The sequence below is a fragment of the Hypanus sabinus genome, chromosome 1 (genome assembly GCF_030144855.1).
Source record: "Hypanus sabinus isolate sHypSab1 chromosome 1, sHypSab1.hap1, whole genome shotgun sequence".
In the NCBI taxonomy this organism is placed as follows: domain Eukaryota; kingdom Metazoa; phylum Chordata; class Chondrichthyes; order Myliobatiformes; family Dasyatidae; genus Hypanus; species Hypanus sabinus.
This window is the reverse complement of record NC_082706.1, coordinates 25375307-25396311: the sequence shown is the minus strand read 5'-3', so window position 1 is coordinate 25396311 and position 21005 is coordinate 25375307. Positions and strand designations below refer to the sequence as shown.

Genomic DNA, 21005 nt, shown 5'->3' with positions numbered 1-21005 from the left:
TGGCTTAACGTCAACAAAGGAATTGAAAGATTTGGAGACAAGGTATTGAAGTAGATCAACTATTGACATGATACAAGATGTATCTGGTTCAAGGGACAAAATGGTCTTGCCCTGTGTTATTGTTTGCTTCTCGATAATGTCATGGTCCGCAATAATCAAATGAGCACTTACTAGAATATTAAGTGAATAAGTACTGTATCTTCAAATCGTCTAAGTCGAAGAGTTCCGCTGATTTCAAATGTGCAAGTGAGGTACAATTTCAGCTAGTCATAGAGGGGTGAAAGATGAACATTGACTAAAATATAGAGAACACTCACTCACTCACAGCGTGAATTCTGGATCACAGTATTTGGCTAAAGCCGTACCCCTGAAGATTCTCCACAAGCTCAGTTTCAATCAGAAACCAAACATTAAAGAAAATCATAATGAATTGAGATCTATTATACAATTTATTTCAAAGATAAACTTCTCATCCCAATTTTGATCTCAAAGGACATTAAATTTTCAATTAGATGATAACATCTAAGCAAATGGCTCAATCCCAAGAAGCCATAGTGATCTATGAGCAAAACTAACTGGGAATGAGATAACAGGAAAGATACAGAGGTCCAGCAAAGCTAAGTAAAATTATAGGAGTTGAATGGTATTCACAGTGCATGCTTTTTAGTAAAAAAATATATTCCTCAGTATAAGCTTAATCTCAATACTCGAATTACCACATTTTAGATAAGGTTTTAAACTGTATTATTTATACTTTGCCCATCGATTACAGATTTACAAACACACTTCAGGTTAATCCATTAATAGGTTAATCCATTATGAAGTTTAGCCTTTTGAAGCATAGAACAGACAATTTTGAGTTTAGAAAACTCATCTATCTATGTTGTAATGCCAGAAAATGCTTTTGTTACACTATGCACTAAACGTTAACGTGCCTCAGAAAATAACATCAGTCGGTGATTTTTGCCATCTCCAGCCAAGAGAGAAAAAAGGAAATTACACAGAAGATTTAGTTGACAATCTGTTAATAGAACTGGCTCAAACCTGAAATCAAGATCAGCTAACTGGCTGAGACACATTTAGTGTAGGCTACAGCCAATCAGAGATTGACTTTCAAGGAAGCTGAAAATCAAAATGATGAAACAAAAACAGAAAATGCTGGAGACATTCAGCAGATCGGGTACCATCTGTGGAAAGGGAAACAGTGATTAATTCAGATCAAAACCATTTGTCAGAATTGTGAAAGAGAGAATATGTTAATTTTACATTGAAAACAAGATGGGGAGCAGAACTGACCAACCCAGCTCTAGGTTATCAACACAGTTTTATCCCTGATCTGATGGGCATATGGCTCACTTGCTTTACAAATAAAAGACAATAAGATACAGGAGCAGAATAAGGCCATTCAGCCCATCAAGTCTTCTCCGTTATTCCATCGTGACAGATTTATTATCCCTCTTAACCCTGTTCTCCTGCCTTCTCTCCATAACCTTTGAGTCCCTTCCTAGTCAAAAATCTATCCACTTACATTTTAAATATACCCAATCTTTGGTCGGTGCATTGAGTATAAAGGTAGGGAAGTCATGTTACAGCTGTATAAAACTTTGATCAGAGATTGTTTAAAATATTGTGCACAGTTCTGGTCACTGCATTACAGGAAGGATTTAAAGGCTTTGGACCTGGTGTAGAAGAGGTTCACCTGGATGTCGCCTGGATTAAAGAGCATTAGCTAGAAAGGAGGTTTTAAAAACTTTGATTATTTACTCCATAGCATCAGAGGCAGAGGGGAAAACCTGATAAAATGTATATAAAGTTCTGAAAGATAGATTGGAATCCTTTTAGAGTAACTGGAATGCCAAATAGAGGCTTTAATGTGAGAGGGGAAATTATTTTAAACAGAGCTGTAGGTGCCGGGATCATGCAGCCAGAAGAGGTGGTACTATCAGGTTAAGAGGTATTTAGTCAAGTGTATGAACAGGCAGACAATGGGAGGGATATACAGTAATGTACAAAAAATCTTGGGCACATGTAGAAAACAATGTGCAAAGCGAAGATGCTTTCAAAAGTAATGAAATTTAAAGTTTCTAAATATCAGAAGTTTACTGCAAAGAACAGTAAACAGTAAAAAAGTAAATCAAATATTTGGTGTGACTTTTAAAACTGCATCAATTCTCTTAGGTACACTGTCTTTATATGAAAATCAGGTATTAGGCTGTTCCAATCATCTTTCCATGGTTCTTCTGCAGACTTTGACTGTCTTACTTGCTTCTGTCTCTCCAGGTAATCTCAGACAGCCTCGTTGATGTTGAGATGAGAGTTCTGTGAAGACCATAACATCTGTTGCAAAACTCCTTATTCATGTTTTTGCTGAAGATAGTAATGACATTGGCTTTATGTTTGGGGTCATTGTCCTGCAGTGGAATGAAGTTGGGACCGATTAGACACCTCACTGATGGTATGTGTGATGGATGAGAATCTGCTTGTACTTCTCAGCATTGACGATTTCATTAATTCTGACCAGATCACCAATTCCATTTGCAGAAATGCAGCTTCAAACCTGTAGGGAACCTTGCCTATGCTTCACTATTAGCTGCAGACACTCATCCATGTAGCACTCTCCAGCTCTTCCATGGACAAACTGCCTCATGTTACAAATTTTGATTCGTTAGTCTAGAGCATTTGCTGCCATTGTTCAGCACCCCAGTCCTTCTGCTTTTGCTCATAGGTGGATCTTTTGGCTTTCTGGCAGCAACACTTCCACGAAGACCACACTTGACAAGACTTCTCCGGAATGTAGAGGGGTGTACTTAGGTTCCTGTGTTTCTGTGAGTTCAGAGCCGAAAGCAGTGCTGAACATCTTCTGATTTAGAAAGGACACCAATTTGGTGTTTCTCTCAACTGCTGCACCCAGTTTCTGTGGCCAACGTCTGCGATTCTGGTCCTCAACCTTGCCTGTTCCTTTGTGCTTCTTCAGAAGAGCGTGGACAACTCATCTTGAAATTCCTATTTGCTGCAAAATTTCTACTTGGGAGAGACCTTATGGATGCAGGATGGCCACCTTATGTCTTGTTGCTATGCTCACTCTTGCCATTGTGTAAGAATTTGATGATTTGAAGGTTAAACTGTCACATCTGCCACACCCTCACCTTTTAATTTAGATGTTCTTTGCCCAGTTTGATCTCTTCTACACCCGTTTCTGTTTCAGTTGATCGGTTGAGTTCATTCAATTCTTTATGTTATTAGCATCTGCTTGCTATCTTTGTTTAATCATGCACTGGGCTATATGCCCACAAAAAAATCAAGTTTTTATTTGAGAAGTGGTCTATTACTTAATGTTTTTTTCTTTAACAGAGTACAAAAATTTCTAACATTTAATTTTTTGGAAAACAAATGTTTGGAAATTTAGAATTTGCTGTTTTCTACTGACACACATACAGAAGACAAAAATAAACAGCTAAAACAAAATTTATATACAAAATCTAAGTGCCGAAGACTTTTGCATGTACTGTAGATGTGCGAAAGGACGAGACTAATTTAATTTGGCATGAGGGTCAGCACAGGCAGGGTAAGCTGAAGAGTAATATCGTACAAGAACAAGTGCCTTGTTCAAAGCTAATGCATTTAACTTGGGAAAGGAAATTAAGAATATACTGGCAAGCTACGATTAAAATAGAGTGAAAGCATACTCATACAAAGCATCAACACCCACAATACACCAGTGGGGATCTTCTGTGTCATAAATTCACTGCTTATAAAAAATAACTACGAATTTTGCATTTTCATCATGTTGAGCTGGGTGTAGCAAAGGCTACAGGACTAGGCCATGTCCTGTCTGTAATAGCAAAGAATTGCACTACTGAACCAGCTATGCAGCTAGCAAAGTTTTTCTAATATACTTGAAACACTGGCAACTACCCAACCGCATGGAAAATTACCTACACATACGCTAATAACAGAAAGCAAAACAAACTCACCCTGGCTAAATGGCATCCATTCAATCCATTCTCAAACGTCAGCAAGGTGATGGAAAGTGTCATGAAGCACTGCTTTGATTCTGATATGCTGCTCACTTTTACTGAGTTTGCATTTCAACAGGGCCATATACACTCCTGTACCTAATGAAATGGCTACTCAGTGTATGCTTGTGGTCTTCGCCTGCTGTACCCCATCCACTATTAGGTTTGACAGGTTGTGCATTCAGAGATGCTCTTCAGCACATCACTGTTGTAACACACTGTTGTTTTATAACCTTCCTGTCAGCTTGAAATAGTCTGGCCTTTCTCCTCTGACCTCTCATTAACAAAAATATTTCGCCCACAGAACTGCCGATCACTGAATTTGTTTTTGTTTTGCTGCTCTACTGTCTGTAAACTCTGGAGACGGTTACATGTGAAAATCTCAGGAGATCAGCAGTTTCTGAGATAATCAGGACCAACTTGTCTGGCACCAACAATCATTCCATGGTCAACAACTCTTTGATCACATTTCTTTCCCCATTCTGATGTTTGGCCTGAACAGCAAATGAATCTCTTGACCATGTCTGCATGCACTGAGTTGCATCCACATGATTGGCCAATTAGATAATTGCATTAACAGCAGGAGTACCGGTGTACCTAATGAAGTGGCCACTGAGTATATTTTGACATATCATCACAGGAGGAGGCTAAGTGTGGATGAAATAGTTGAATTCCAGAGGCTAGGTGAGAATAACTACTCTTGAATTCAAAGCACGTAGTCGTGGCATCAAGAAGTCCTGGTCAACTGAAAACAACCGGCATTAAGGAGAACACACCAGCAATTAGAGTTATCTATCATACATAAGAAGCTAGCTTTCATTGTTGGAGGCTAATCATCCCAGTCCATAAACACAAATACAGTGTCCCAGACCCAACCATCTTCAGCTCCTTCTTCAATCATTTTCTACTTCTGACATTATGGAAGGAACTGTTTCCTGTTGTCACTGCTCAATTCCATTTACTACTTCATCAGCAAATGAAGTGGTCCACACACATAGGCACAGAGAGACCTGTGACATTAACACTAATGCCACAAGTTTACCAAATACACTTCCACTGAGAGAGTGCCCAATTTCCACTGAAACAATCTAAGCAACTGTTCATGGCATTAATGTCACCTAGTCCTCACCACCAACATCCTTGAGGTCAGCACAGATCAGAATTCCGATGGGCCAGTAACAAGACTGGACATCCTGCAAAAGTGGCTCACCCCTAAAACTCCAAAGATTTCCACAATCTACATCACAAACTTGAGAACTGTGGTGAAATGCCTTCCACCTTCCTGGACATTCAGCTCCTATAAAACCATCAAGGATAGAAGCAACATACCTGATTGGTAACCATTCATCACCTGAAAGAACAATTCCTAACTTGGCTACTGAGTTTGCTAGGTTCAATAAAATATAGTCACTCACCTGCTCAACTCCTGTAGCACCGTCCTAACTTGCAAGCTTTACCACCAAGAAAGATAAAAGTAGCAACATGGGAACCCCAGTTTACTTTCCAAGGTACACGTGAACTTAGCTTGGAAATATAACACCATTTCTTCATTGTCACTGGGTGTAGATCCCAGAACTCACTTCACAACAGGATTGTGGGAGTACGTTCAACAGATATATGCAGCGAGTTAAAAAAAAAGTGGCTCAACATATTTTCATAGAGATAGGTTATAAGGCCCTGCCATTGACACCGTCATCCTGAAAAATGAAATCCTAAACTTGTGTGATACTTGTATAATGCCCTGGTTAAGATTTCTACAGCTATGCTGTCAGGTATTTTATTTTAGCCGTTTTCTGTAAAAACAGCATGTCCTGCTGTTAAGAGTGTTTTGTCTTCAGCTAAAGATAAGGAGCCATGCTGTCCAACTTAGGAATGTTGTATCAGCCAATCAGGGTTGGGGGATGTGAGAAAAGGCTCTAGAGAGTTGGGTGGGAAGAGTTTTCTGAAGGACAGTGGTCTGGTTTGGGGTCTTTTGACGAGAGGTGCGGAGCGAAGAGCAACACGGAAGACACCTAGAGGATCCCATCCGAAGGGGAGGTCCTATTGCAAGGAGTGCTTTGCGAGACAGAGGATTCCAAGAAGGGAAGTTCTACCTGTGGTTGGTGATAAGAAGTCAGCACTGTGACTAAAGCGATATTCCCAACTACTACAGAAATAAGGTCCAACATTTATCTACACATTTAGACTGGTTGAACTGCAATGGGCCCTTTTATCTTGCTTTTTCTTTCTCTGTTAACTGTTTGATAAAGTTGAGAATTGGTTTATATATTTACTTTAGAATTTTATGCTGGTATACGTTCTGTCCTTTCTGGGCTACCAATGTCTGTGTATGGGCAATATTTACACAGCATTCGCTCAAATCAAGTTTCCTTTGATCTGAACATCCCAACGTTCCTGTTCGGTTGAACCGCAAATCATACTGACCCTGGTTTATCCCCCGCTGAGTCACATGGCTGTTAGCGGAGTCAGCTAATGAGCCAAATCGGTATACGAGTCCTAGTGAGAGGGTTGCATTTGTAAATGAGCTCTAGTGAGAAGAGAATGCGTCACCTTGGCTGCAAGATAGCAGTGGAAGTCATGTTCCAATCATATTATTGGTTTCCATTCCTCATAAATCCTCACATGTGAACTCACTGACTGGTCTAAAGAAGAACAGGAGTATGTAGAATAAAATACATGTTCTTTTGAGACCAAATCTTTGTCAATAGTCTTAGTTTTGCTATTAGACTGTTAAGACACAGCATTAACAAGTCTACTGAAAATTATAGTGCACAAAGTAAACAGAGGACCACAAAATAACTGACACAAGGAAACAAGTGCAGAGCAACAAGATAATCCCCACTGTCTTTAGCAACAGATGTCATAAATGTCGCAATTTGACTTTCTGGAAGCCGGTCAAAAACAGGCAACAATAGAACTGCTCTAACATTCAAGCCGTCTTGAAGAAGAATTATTATTTTATACACTTGCAGGACAGATGGAGTGCAGTTCAAACTACTGTCTAGATTGTCATAAATGCTGACCCGAGCAGTGATTATACACTTGAGATCACAGGGCAGCATACGAGAAATGGCATGCTTCAAATTCCTATTAATAATGAATAAAGTACCCTTTCATGACATTACAACAAGCATTTTGGACATAGTGCATTTGCATACACTTTGTTGCTATTGAAATGAGCACGAGCTGCCAGCCATTCAGAGTTTTACCAAGGGCAATTGTATAGGCTTGCAAAGACAAACCTGGCCTCATGTTCAGATGCAAATAGGGTCGGACAAGCACAAGTGCTGACAGAGGAAGAAAATCAATGTTCAAGAATACTAACAGGCCAGGAAACATTCCAAATACCTCCGCATGGTGGTTGCACGCAGAGCTTAAAAACTGATTTAATAGCAGGTTTTTGTTCTCTCCTACTGATTGAGTACTGAAACCATCATCACTGAGAGATACACTTAACTTGCAGAACTGTGACAGCAAGGCTCAAATCCAATTCTATCTTAACCTCCACGCAGATAAACATGGCAATCTCAGCTCTTCGGTCGCCCCACCAATATTAGGTTTTTGTTTTGCAAAAGCTGAGAAGCTGAATGTGCCAAATGTTCAATGGCAGGATGTATGTCAGATGTTGTCATGTTAATTTTTTAGAAAAAATAGCTTTATAAAATCAGATTGGTTATTATTACATTTTTAGAGGATTCTTTCCCAGGATGTGGCTACCAATGTTTTATGTCATGTTTACTATCAATTCCTTATTTTCACAAATACACCTAATTATTTTAATTTTAATAGCGGTAATATTGCTTTCTGGCTGTTGGGGTCTCGACCAAAGGAGGTGTAAGGTGTTCCTTCCCTCCTCCAGCCTGCAGATCACCCTTGGGCAATGTGTAGCGCCCCTGATTGGGGTCCAATGAAGCTGTGGGAGCAGGCGGATGGTCAAATGTGCAGCTGGTGCATATCGCAAGTCCTGGTAATGCAACCACTGACACCAGGTAGACAATCTCTGAAGGGTATTGATAATGGCTGGGCTCACCCGCCTTGTAAAGACACTGCCCAGAAGTCAACGGCAAACCGCTTCAGTAGAAAAATTTGCCAAGAACAATCATGGTCATAAGACCACGATTGCCTATGTCATACGGCATGGCACATAATGATGATGATGATGATGACAATGAATATTGCTTTATATGATATGTGCATGAGTTATATGCACTGTGTTGTGCACTTTGGTCTGGAGGAACGTTGCTTTGTTAGGTAATGTGGTTCATTCGTAAGGCCAGTGATGTTGGGGGGGGGGGTGGAACTGGACTCTCCGACGGTGGTGTCTGAAAAAAGGATGTTGTCCCACCGAGATGTAACACTGAGCGTCATAGAAAGTCCTGCCTGTGGCCATCAAACTTTACAACTCCTCCCTCGGAGGGTCAGACACCCTGAGCTAATAGACAGATCCTGGACATTTCCACTTGGCATGTTTAACTTATTATTATTTAATTATTTATGGTTTTGTATTGCTGTATTTCTACACTATCCTTGGTTGGTGCGGCTGTAACGAAACCTAATTTCCCTCAGGATCAATAAAGAATGTCTGTCTGTCTGAATGACAATACATCAAGCTTAAACTCGAACCAGATATATTACTTAAGTACATCTCTGATCCAACAAAATGGCCTTAAATGAGTCTCACTTGGAGTAATTTCTTCTGAAACACCTCTGCCCTTACATAACACTATGGACTGTGTTTTCTAGGCCATCTTCCACTCCCTAGCTTTACTTTTACAGCCATACCCAGTCTAATTGGAGACATTTTGAATGTAAAACCTTCAGAGTAAATTGCAAAGTGTCATATTCAACAAGGCTTTACTATATTAAAAGCAGAATATAAAATCTAAAAGATATTGGTGTATATGATTTTAGGGAACAGGATTCCAGATTTTCATTACCCTTTGTGTGGTTTCTGATGTCATTTCAGAACAATCTCACTCCATAACCAAAATGGGCTATAATGGGCCTATTTCCCAAACAGAATGGACCATAAATGGACAAGAACAACAGTTTTTGCGAATACAGGACATAAAACCACCCAGGCAGACACAAGCCAGACAAATCAGGATATTGACGGCATGAAACCTTAAAGTTTTTTCTGAAACCCTGGAAGAGAAAAAAAACCAGAACACATTGAGGAAGTTAAAGATGAAATGAAAGACCAGTGGGGAAAAAATGGTTTTCGATTTCATTGCCTGCTGCAGCACTCTAGATCACATGGTGAGATCTCTCTATTCCAGTCACAGCTCCCCGATATTTGGTTCCACGAAATACATAAATATGACTGATTAGATTTATAAGCAAGGGTCCTTGAGAACAAATGAATTAGTTATTGGGGCCACCCATTAACCCACTACGTCCACATCTACTACTCTCCACAGTCCCTCAAGCTCTTCAGTCCCCCTCCCCCCATACACTGCCCCATTACAGTTACTTCTGCACCGAGTTCTATAGGATTGGTTTTATATTTACACTCAAGTAAGTGGCCACTTCATTAGCTACCCCACTACCAAATAAATCACTGAGTGTATGTTCATGGTCTTCTGTTGCTGCGGCCCATCCACTTCATGTTGTGTGTTCAGAGATGCTCTTCTGCAAGCCACTGTTGTAATGTGCTGTCATTTGATTTACAGTCCACAGAATGCCGCTCACTAGATTTTTTTTGTTTTAAACACCATTCTCTGTAAACTCTAGAGAAAGTTGTCCATGACAATCCCAGGAGATCAGCAGTTTCTGAGATAGTCAAACCACCCCATCTGTCACCAACGATCATTCCACGGTCAAAGACGACATTTCTTCCTCCTTCTAATGTTTGTTCTGAACAAAACTGAACCTCTTGACCATGTCTGCATGCCTGTATGCATTGTGCTGCTGCCACATGATTGGCTGGTTAGATATTTGCATCAACGAGCAGTTGTACAGATGTACCTAATAAAATGGCAACTGAGCGCATATTTATTGCGTTTTCTATGCTTATTGCGTTCTTTCTATGCTGCATCAGACCCGGAGTAAAAATCTTTTTTTTCTCCTTTACACTTACAATCTACCTAAACAATATTGAATCTCATTAACAATATCTCCAAACTGTACATAGTTTTGCTAACTGCGAGGTGGGAATCTTATTTTTTCTTATGCTAACATTTGCTCAATTGAACAAAGCACGTTTAGCATTTTAGCCCTCTGCAATCAAGTGCTTCAGGCATTCAGCCATTCTCCTGTTCCACTATCAAATTACTGTAAAATAATTCTCACATGAGAGTTCTATGTTTTACCCATCAACTTCCCTTGCCTCTATAATCTTCGTTGCCCTTACCAAACAAACATCGTTTTTATTTTGAATGTTTTGATTTAACTGAGCATCAGCCCTAAATTAGGGTTGGGGCTGTGGGTCACGTAAGGAATTTTATCTGTCAGTGGTTGAAACAAGTCGCCTTGACATAAGCAGCCTTATACAGAAAGTAATCTCAATTAGGAGCATTACAAACTTCATATATGCTTGAAGAAAAGATTCTAAACATAACCCTGAACCCTATAGAGTGAATCCATACATTTTCTTACAACAGAAAGGCTATACAGTCGGCCCTCCTTATCCGCAAGGGACTGGTTCCGGGACCCCTCGCGGATACCAAAATTCGCGGATGCTCAAGTCCCTTTTTCAGCCTGTCGCAATGCGGTGGACATTAGGACCCAGCAGAATCCCAGACCTTATTTACCCGTCTCAGTGCAGTAGATATTAGGACCCAGCAGCAGAGATCTGAATCTGCAGTGTTTTTGTTCACGAAAATAATCACGATCGTGATTGAAAATAAAGTGGAAATAATAAATTGATTGGAAAGACGTGAAACGCCATTGGTCATTGGAAAAGCATTAGGCTACAGTTGGTCAACGATCAGAACAATTTTAATGGATAAAGTGAGAAAGGCTGTGCCCCGATGAAAGCTACAATTATTACTAAGCAACATAGTGGTTTAATTATTGGGTTTTTGATCCTCACATCAACCCGACACGGTGGAGAGCGCACTCGATAGCGGTCTGTCACTGCATTGAACTCGGGAAGAAGTTCCCGAGCCCAGTGATGAAACATACATTCTTAAGTGCTTTATATGCATAGAAAGGTAAAATATATACTCCATACTAAGACAAACGTTTGACTAACTGACGCTAAATAACACCGGATGTACCTGTTCCGACTTACTTAGTAAGAGAACTTCCGATTTTTTTCGATCCAATCCACGATAACCCACGCACATCCTCCCGTATACTTTAAATCATCTCTAGATTACTTATAATACCTAATACAATGTAAATACTATGTAAAGTGGTTGTTATACTGCATTGTTTAGGGAATAATGACAAGAAAAAAAAGTCTGTACATGCTCGAATAACAAGTGCTGGAAGAGCACTTCCAGGTTTTCGCGATTCACAGTTGGTTGAATTCGCACATGCGGGATTCACGGATAAGGAGGGCCGACTGTATTGCTCATCAGGTATTGGTACTTTGTTCAACCACATCAATCCCATTTCTCACTTATTTCCCTGTCCTTATTCACCTCATTTGGCCATCAACTCCTCTCTGATTCCTCTACCACCCATCTACACCTGTGGATGACTGACAGCAGTCAATTAATCTACCGATTTTTAAAAGGTAGTACCTCAAAAAGATGGCACTGATCATTAAGGACCCCTAACAACCAGGACATGTCCCTCTCTCATTACTACCATCACAGAGGAGGTAAGGCAACCCGAAGTCACACACTCAAATGATTTAGGAACAGCTTCCCCTCCACCATCAGATTTCTGAATGGACAATGAACCCATTAACTCTACCTCACTATTTTTGCTCACTCTTTGCACTAACTTATTTAATTTATACAGTGTAATATTTTATTTATTACATTGTACTGCTGCCATAAAACAATACATTTCATGAGCTACGCCAGTGCTAATAAACCCAATTCTGATTCAAGAACGATGCATTTGGAACCACAGGGCAACAGCAGAGCAACTGGAGAAAACCCATACGATCACAGGGAGAATGCACGAAATCCGCACAGACGTCACTGAGTCCAGATTACACTCAGGTCACTAGAGCAAAGTGGCAGTGCACTACTTGGTCAGCTACTGTGCTGACACTGGTCTTTGAAACCATTATGAGTAGATCTGCTCTACACATTGCATCAACTTCTGATCAAGTTTAAAAACTTCACCCTTGCAAAAGAATGGCTGTACTGAACTACACATGGCTATAAGAATTAGAAATATTGCAGAGAACCGGCAGAGATCTGTACCATATATAGCCATGCAGTATGCTACCATTAGACTGGAGGATGGCAGTGGCGTACCCGTTTTTTAAGAACTGGAAGGAAAAGCCAAGAAACCGCAGGACAATTTTTCCTGCAACATAGGGGGAAGGGGGATTTTAAGAGAGGGAATTCCCCAATATTTGTAAAGTCAGAGACTAATAAGAAATATTCAGCATGGCTTTGTATGTGGGAAATCATGTCTCATAAATTTTTTTGAAGAGTTAATGAAGACTGACGAGGCCAGAGTGGTAGATCTTGTATAAGTGGACTTTAGCAAGGCTTTTGACAAGGTCCTACGTGACAGGCTAATCTAGAAAGTTTGATCACCTAGGATCCAGGGTGAGCTAGGCAATAGATACAAAATAGATGAAAATTGATGAAGGGTGCTAGCGGAAGGTGGTTAACGTAGATGGCAAGAGTAGTGGACCCAGTATTGATCCCTCTGGCACGCCACTGGTCACATTACTCTTTGCCATCTACGTTAACAATTTGAAAGCCAATGTTAACATGGTTACAAATTTGTGGGTAACACCTAAATTGGCAATGTAGTGCACAGTATTGTTTATTTAAGGGATCTAGATGTACTGGGAAGTAGTCAATAAACAGTAGATCACGTTAAACTCAGCAACTGCAAGGTGTTGCACTTTAGCAAGTTAAACCAGGGTAGGACTTGTACTGTAAATGGTAGGGGCCTGGATAGTGTTATAAAACAGAGAGACCAAGAGTTAGTTGCAAATACAGAGTTCCCTGAAAGTGGTGACAGAAATAGACAGGGTGGTGAGGAAAGCATTTGGCAAGCTTACCTTCATCTGTCAGGGCACTGAGTATCAAAATTGGGACATCATGTTGTATAAACCTAGGTCTCAAGGCTTTCTTGTGAGTTTCACTTTAAAGGACTTTTACAGGTAAGTTTGCTCATTGTTAGTCAATTGTAAGATGATTGGCTGATTAGCTAATTAACAGCAGCCAATGAAAAGAAGGCAGTGTCAGCAAGGCCATTTTAAAGTGTGTCAGTGGAAGAATTGGGGAGCTGAAATGTTGGCTCAAGAGGATGAGCATGTAGCCTAGGTATTGAAGGTGAGAGCTGATCTTTAAAAAAAGAGCATCAATGATGAGGCACTGATTGCTGTTGATCCTCACTACTTAACTTATAGTTGGCAGAGGTGGGAAGTCAGGAAAACTCATGGACTCCCTGATATTACATCCATGCAACCCGACAAAATGGGTGAAGGAACTATACTGGATTTGGATGTACTCAAGCCCATTTGGGAGGGTGGTTCACATTAATGTTCAAGTTTCCTTAGGAGGGTGACTGCCAGGAAAAATAAGGGAAGTAGCCAATCAGTACAGGTTTCCACTGTGGTCATTCCCTTATAAACAAGAATAACTCTTTGGATACTGTTGAGAGGTATGTTCTTTTGGGGACAAGTGGTAGTAGTCAGGTTCTGATACCTGGGGAAAAGCTATAGTCAAAGTATAGGAGACATAGTGAGGGGGACAGACAAATAGTTCTGTAGTTGTGTGGATGCTTGAATTGTGTGTTGTTCCCTGGCCATGATTAAGGATATCTGAGTGATTGCAAAAAATTCTGCTGAGTGTGGCTGAACAGCAAGAGGTTATTACATTTGTGTGTACAAGTGGCATGGACAGAACAAGGGATAAGATCCTAAATATTTCTTACTGAACTCCCAGTAAGAATTTATGCCTTGAGGTAGTGATATCTAGATTATTCCCAGTGCCAAGGTCAGAGATAAAAGCAATACACACACAATGCTGGCGATCAGGCACCATCAACTGAAAGGGAACAAACAGACAATGTTTTGGATCCTCCCTCAAGACTGGAAAGGAAGTGAGAGGAAGCCAGAAGTCCATGTCATTAGTGAAGCAGCAGCTGAAGTACTGTATACAGTTTTGTCACACTTTTTTTGGAAAGATGTGATTAAACTAGAAAGAGTTCAGGTTAAGATTTCAGGATTTAGCTAGGACATTAAGGCATAGACAAGGTAAATAGTAAGTCTTCCCAGAGCAAGGAATTTCAAAATTAAAGGCTGTAGACTTGAAACAACTGCAGGGGCACCTTTTTTTCATGCATTAGGTGGTGAGAATTTGGAATTTGCTACCAGGTACAATATCAGTTAAGAAGCTCATGGAGAAGAGGGGATGGGAGGAATATGGCCAAACAGGAAATTGGGACTAACTGGATGGGCACTGTGGTCAGCATAGATGTGGGTCAAAAGGCCTTTATCAATGCTGTATTGCAAAGATTCTAAGTCCTTGGAGAGATTAGACATGGGGCTTTGCACAGTCTGGTCACCCAGCTATAGGAAAGATCTCATTAAACTGGAAAGAGTGGAAAAACATTCATGAGCATGTTACTGGGACTGAAGGACTTGAGGTATAAAACTGAATTAGCTGGGACTTTATCCCTTGAGGTAGCTTTATAGAAGTATATAATATCATGAGGGGTGGTTGGGCACAGGCCAGCTCAGTCTCAAACTAGAGGCACAAATCAAGACAAGGAGAAATATTTAAAAATGCATCTGACTGAAAACATTTTCCAAGGTGCATAGAATAGTATTCACAAATTCATTAAGTTTAAAGGTAATTTGAGTGATAATTTTAGAAGTGTTGGTATTTTAGAAGTATAGTTAATCCTAATAATGAAGTTAATGAAATAAAGATAGCATCCCAAGTAGAGAAAAGCCTGGTGGCATTGGAGTCAGGTGGTAATAGTGACAAAGACTAATCATATTGTGTTAGTAATGAGGCTATAACTGTGTACACTGGTAGGAATTTTAATTGTACTTTTTGTAATGAAGGTTTCACTGCTTTCAATGCTTTTAAGAAACATTTAGCTGTGTCCACAAGAATAATGTTTCAAAAGTGCAGTTTGGTAAATTGAGTGATTTATCACTCTAATGCCTGCCATTTTCCAAAGTGTGCTCAGTATAGATATTTGAATAGACTGGCCTCTAAGGTGGAGGGGGGTGGGGGGGGAAGACTGCTGGTTCTGTGCATGAACTTCGGGTGTTTCAAATGCACCAAATGTGATGCGTCTTTCAACTCAAATTGGTCTAGTCCAGCACCAATGCGACATGTACACATGAAGAAAAGAGCCAATGTACCCCTAGCTCTTCTAGTTGCGTAGAAATAGGTTAGGAAAGGTAGACCTCAATCAATATGGATTAGTGAAGAGGTAAATCTGCTATTGGCCTTGGAGCAAAAATACATTGGCAAGAAAAATATTAATGTTTTGATTGCCAGTGAGATGTGCTCCAAGACCAATAAGATTTCAGATAAAAGAACAGTGGAATTTCTCCAATTGAGAGAGTAGTATCTACAGATTAATAGGCAACATGAATAAGATTAATTCAGATGTAGTCAATATACTTATTACCAGTGAGACAGAACCCAATATACAGATAGTCAGACATTTTAGCAGGTTTGACTGTTGGATAATCCACCATTTGATCATTGTAGTGATAATAATTTTAATAGTCTTAGTGGGGATAATGTTTCAAACTCACAACTTTTAGCTGAGCTTGAGATCCTTCTATCCAGGGAAGTTCCTGACATGAAGATTAAATGTTTTGGGATTGTATAAAAGGTTAACAGTATTTTAGTAGATGGAAGAAGAAAGGCTTTAAGTTCAGAACAAGGAAGAAAAACAAAATAGCCAAATAGCCTTAACTCAAATGCTAAGAAAAGAATTTTCAAAATGGTACAAGAAATATAAGAATAGGTCTGGCAAGAGAACTGGTGGGTGGTCTGGCAGAGGTGTACTGCTCCATTGGGATCAAAGATCTGGAGAGGCATTTTATGTCTCTGCCAAACCTAATAAGACATTTGAGCAGTTTTAGTCCTTGTACAGAACAGGCTGTGGATTTTAATTTGACTACTTCAGCAGAGGGTAGTCACCAGTATTGACAGCTTTGAGAAGGATACGGTAGATGGCTCAACAGTCTGGCTGAGGATGGGAAAATAGAGACCAATGAGCTGGCAATTGTTTTCCTCTTGGAATAAGGTGGGTAGAATACCCATCTTAATGATGAAGAGCAGACAGACCCAACTCCAAAGTCTGACAATGAAAAATTAATCAATGGACAACTGGCATCTTTTAACAATTGGTCTGATTCATTTGAGACTATTCTTAAAGATTTTGGCCAATGTTTTGATGGATGCAGCCGTCAGAAGGATTTTATCTAAGCAATCCTAGCTATAACAAAAATATTGCTAATTTAAGCAATTTACTGAAGGGGATCAAAGGAACCATAAAATCAAGCTGAACTGCTGATCTTGCAAAAGTATCTGACTCCACTAGCCATAAGTTTACTGTTGTAGCTTTAGGCGGGATGGGGTTTGTTGCTCTTTTTGTGAACATCAAGACTTGTATGTAGACAGCTTCCAGCACTCTTGTTGAGAATGGCAAGGCTAAGTCCAGATCCATCCCTACTTAATATCATCATGGACTTTCTCTTGTGTTCATTAGATAGAAATAGCTCCATGTTTCAATCTTGTCACTGACAATGTCTTATACAGCCTCAGCCTCTTCAGATGTTGCCCTTGTGAGTGATTTGTCACAAGAGCATAGCCAAAAACCTCAAGATCCTGGAAAACTTCTGTAAGACAGGCTGTGAGGCTAATTTCAACAAAAATGTTGGCTTTTATATGGAATGTTAAAATAAAACATTTTTTTTTAACGCTGCCAATCACTGGATTTTCAATGGAGGAGAAATTCATTTATTAGTTCACATAACATTGAGAAATATCTTGGTGCCAGAATTGAATGTTCCAGCCATGACTAAATAAATAAACTCGAGGGATGAGGTATGACATCTTGAAGCTGGACTTGAGCCGACCCAAAAGATGGAAGTCTTCAGAACATATTCCATCCCGCAACTTTATTCTTTAATCCTTCATGCAGCTGCCCAAAGTGATCTTTTCAAGGTAGGTGGGACAGTCGGGGGCCTCAGGACTTTTTACACCTCCCCATAAGTTTTACTATTAGCCTTTAATATTGCAAATATAGAGATGGTGGTCTATTGGTCCCCCAAGTTTGAAATTCACACACCATTAGCTATCATTTTAAAAAAATATGGATTTTATAAATTCAAAAGATGGAAAAGTAATTTGAATTTGCTGGGATTCGATACTGAAGAAATGAATAGGGAATACAAGCAGTTATGTCTCAGTGCCACCAGTTACTTAGATGAGGCTGTGAGAAATAAGGAAGAAAGGGTACGCAGAGATTAATAGGAACAATTAGGTCGTGGAATTTGGGGGAGTGAGGTCGGCCACCAAGGGATTAAGGTTCATTACTTTTGTAACAAGACCCTATCTAACAGCTGGTTGAGAGGCTTTGTGCCTCAGCAGTATGAATGAATCACTGGCCTGCTCCTCTGGTCAAACTTATGCCCATTAAGAACATCCTTGCTTTGGTCTGGCCAACTATGCCTAAAAACTGTAGGCAAGAGAAACCATTATTTACACTTCAGGCACATGCCTATTTGTGAAGGAGCTGAGGATGCACCATCATAATAAAATTATTGACATGCTATGTAATAAAGGAGCCTTGGTCAGCTACAGTTTTTAAGGAACAATCATTCTTTAATCTAGAAGGTCGCACCTGGATCCCAAACGTCATTTCTTGAAGGCTAAGAGAGCTGCTGTTGTGGACATGTCCATCTGCCTTGATGATAATAACAAGTTCCTTGGGCACCTTTTTAGAAATATCTGCAAAGTATGGACATCTTGACCTGATTTTAAAGGACAATTTTAATGTTGCCTTTGGCTTCAACATTAGTGCCTGTGGCTCGTGGTTCCCAGGGAATTAGAAAGTGTTGGAATTCCTCAGTCTTACTAGGAGTAAGGATTTTATCTCTCAGATTACTTGCTTGGCCCTCATGAGGATTATCAAAACTTAAGGATTTTTATTAACTCGTAATTTGGTTACATTATCAGTTGGCGTAGGTTGTTGCGTGTTTGGGATGTGCGGGTTTGTGTTTAAGATTTATTCTTTCTGCTCTAGCTTTAGTTTCATAATTTGTATGTTTGTATTAGTTATTCTGCACAATACAATGTAAAATAACCATGAACAGTCCTATGTAAGTGACAATCTAATATAGTGATTCTCCTTTACAATTTTATTTTATTTGGCTAGTTTTACCATCTGCTAGTAGTAGGGTCTTTTAATGTTACAGTAGACAAACAACTCCAAAACCCAAAACAGAAGACAACATGCTTACCTCTCAAATAACCAAATGCCTTGTTGCCTATTTAGTAATGCTCACTGTCCCCAACTACTATCTAGTGAAACCACAGCTAACAGAATGGTCTGCCAGAGGAAGCTGTAGTGGTAGGTACAATTACAATATTTAAGAACTTCAGACAAATGTGGATAGTAAAGTTTTAGAGGTTATGGGCCAAAATCAAATGGGACCAGTTAGATAGGCATCTTGGTCTGCATAGACTCTGTTTTTGCTTCGATCTTTTTAAAGAAACTATTTATTACTAGAAATGCTTATAGCCAAGGGAATTCCTTAAGTATGAGCTCCAATATTCATTGACCAGATTTATAAAGAAACAGTTACACTTCTGCCTTGCTGACATCACAAATGCCAATAAGGTAGTCTAAATTATCACTGTAATATACAGGAGGGAAATGAAGCAACTGGTGTGTACAGAAATTTCTCACGTAGTAATCTGTTTTTAAGTAATAATGAGATTGTTGCCCAAGGACACCAAAGAAAAACTCTTGTATTTTTTGTCAAGATAGTGTCACGGGTCCTTTTATACCAAGTGAACTGCAGGCAGATATTCCAGTGACATCTTATCTGATATTGGTTTAGTTCCCACTGAACTCAAATTATGTGCTTAAATTTAAGAACATGTACTCTACAACTTCTCACTTGGCCCTCAAGTGTATTTTCTTTACATGGACAATCAATGAATTTATGCCTTGTACAAAATAATTAAAAAGCTCCATTATAATTCAATAAACTTGATACCCAAGCACAGCAAAATACTATTAGGTATAGAGGCAATAATACAGGTATATACATTATTCTTTTGACTAGCACAGAATATTGTGCTACAGGCTTGTTCGTTAATAATTCTTGAGACAAAACACTAAGTTCACAACTATTCCAAAAACTTGAGTCCATAATTTGTAGTTCAACTACAGATCAGAGCTGAGTATAGCAATATCAAAATTATTTTTGATTGAAATCCAGTCCACCAAATTGGTGAGTTGAGATTGAACAGCAAACTGTACAAAAACCTGACTAACAATCATCCCCAACCAGGTAGTTTGCAGAGGCAACTCTGATAACAAAACGGATGAAGTGAGGATAGCTTTAGATTGTAGGAAAGTATGAATGCTCCAATTATCTTGGCAGATAGATATGAGGTAATGCTCTTGATAAACTATAACAAGGGAGTTTCCAACAATGGTGGGTTATTCGGTGATGTGGAAGAGCAGGACCTCTGTGTAGGCCCATAAAACAGCCACAGACCTGCACAGCAGAGAAATGGTCACTTTGGCCATACTGACTTATCTACACCAATCCCCTTTGCCTGCATTCATCCCTTACCTCTACATGTTTCCTATCCAAGCATCTATCCAAATGCACAACTTAGAGGCTACACTTAGGTTGGAGGAACAACAACTTTTATTCCATTTGGGTAGCCTCCAACCTGAAGGCATGAACATCGATTTCTCAAACTTCCGATAATGCCCCCAACACTTCCCTTCCCCCCCCCCACCTTCTCTATTACCCATCCCCTTTTCCCTCATCTCATCTTACTAATCAACTTCCCAGCTCTTTACTTCATCCCTCCCCCTCCAGGTTTCACCTACCACCTGGTGGTCTCTCTCCCTTACTCCCACCTTTTAAATCTCTTCCACAGCTTTTTCTCCAGTTCTTCCGAAGGGTTTCGGCCTGAAATGTCGGCTGTACTTTTTTCCACAGATGCCACCCGGCCTGCAAAATTCCTCCAGCATTTTGTGTGTGTTGCCCCTTAAATATTTTAGCTATACTTATTAAATATTCTACCACTCCATCTAGCAGCTCATTCCACATACCCATGCTCCCCGATGTAGAATAATTTGCCCTTCAGATCGCCAATACATTTCTCCCCTCACCCTTAACCCATGCCCTCTAGTTTTAGATATGTCCCCTTGGAGAAAGACCATCTACCCTATCAATGCCTCACCCACCCCCATAATCTGATAAACCTCAGAGCTTTCTACACTCCAGTGAGAAAAAACACAGCCTATCCAATCTCTCCTTGTAACTAAAATCCTGTGTTCCAGGTAACAGCTGGTGAACCTCTGCTGCACTCTATGCTCCTACATTTTCCTAAAGTGTGGTAAGCAGAACTGTACATAATACTCCGAGTGTGGCTTAGCTTTATGTAAAGCTGCAATGTGATCCCAATTCTTGTACTCAATGCCTCAGTCTATGAAAGCAAGCATGCTAAATTTCTTCCTCAGTGCAGTCATTTACAAGGAACTTTCAACTTGCACCCTAAAGTCTCTCTGTACCAATACTCAGAATCAGAATCAGGTTTATTAATAATCAGATTTATTGTTAATTTAGCAGCAGTTCAATGCAACACATAATATAGAATGAAAAAATGATAAATC

At 39.8% G+C, this 21005-nt stretch overlaps 1 protein-coding gene across 1 annotated transcript in view; it reads right to left on the bottom strand.

The window, feature by feature from the left end:
• Window positions 1-21005, bottom strand: part of bin3 (bridging integrator 3) — a 193430-nt gene that overhangs the window by 164569 nt on the left and 7856 nt on the right. The window lies entirely within an intron of this gene.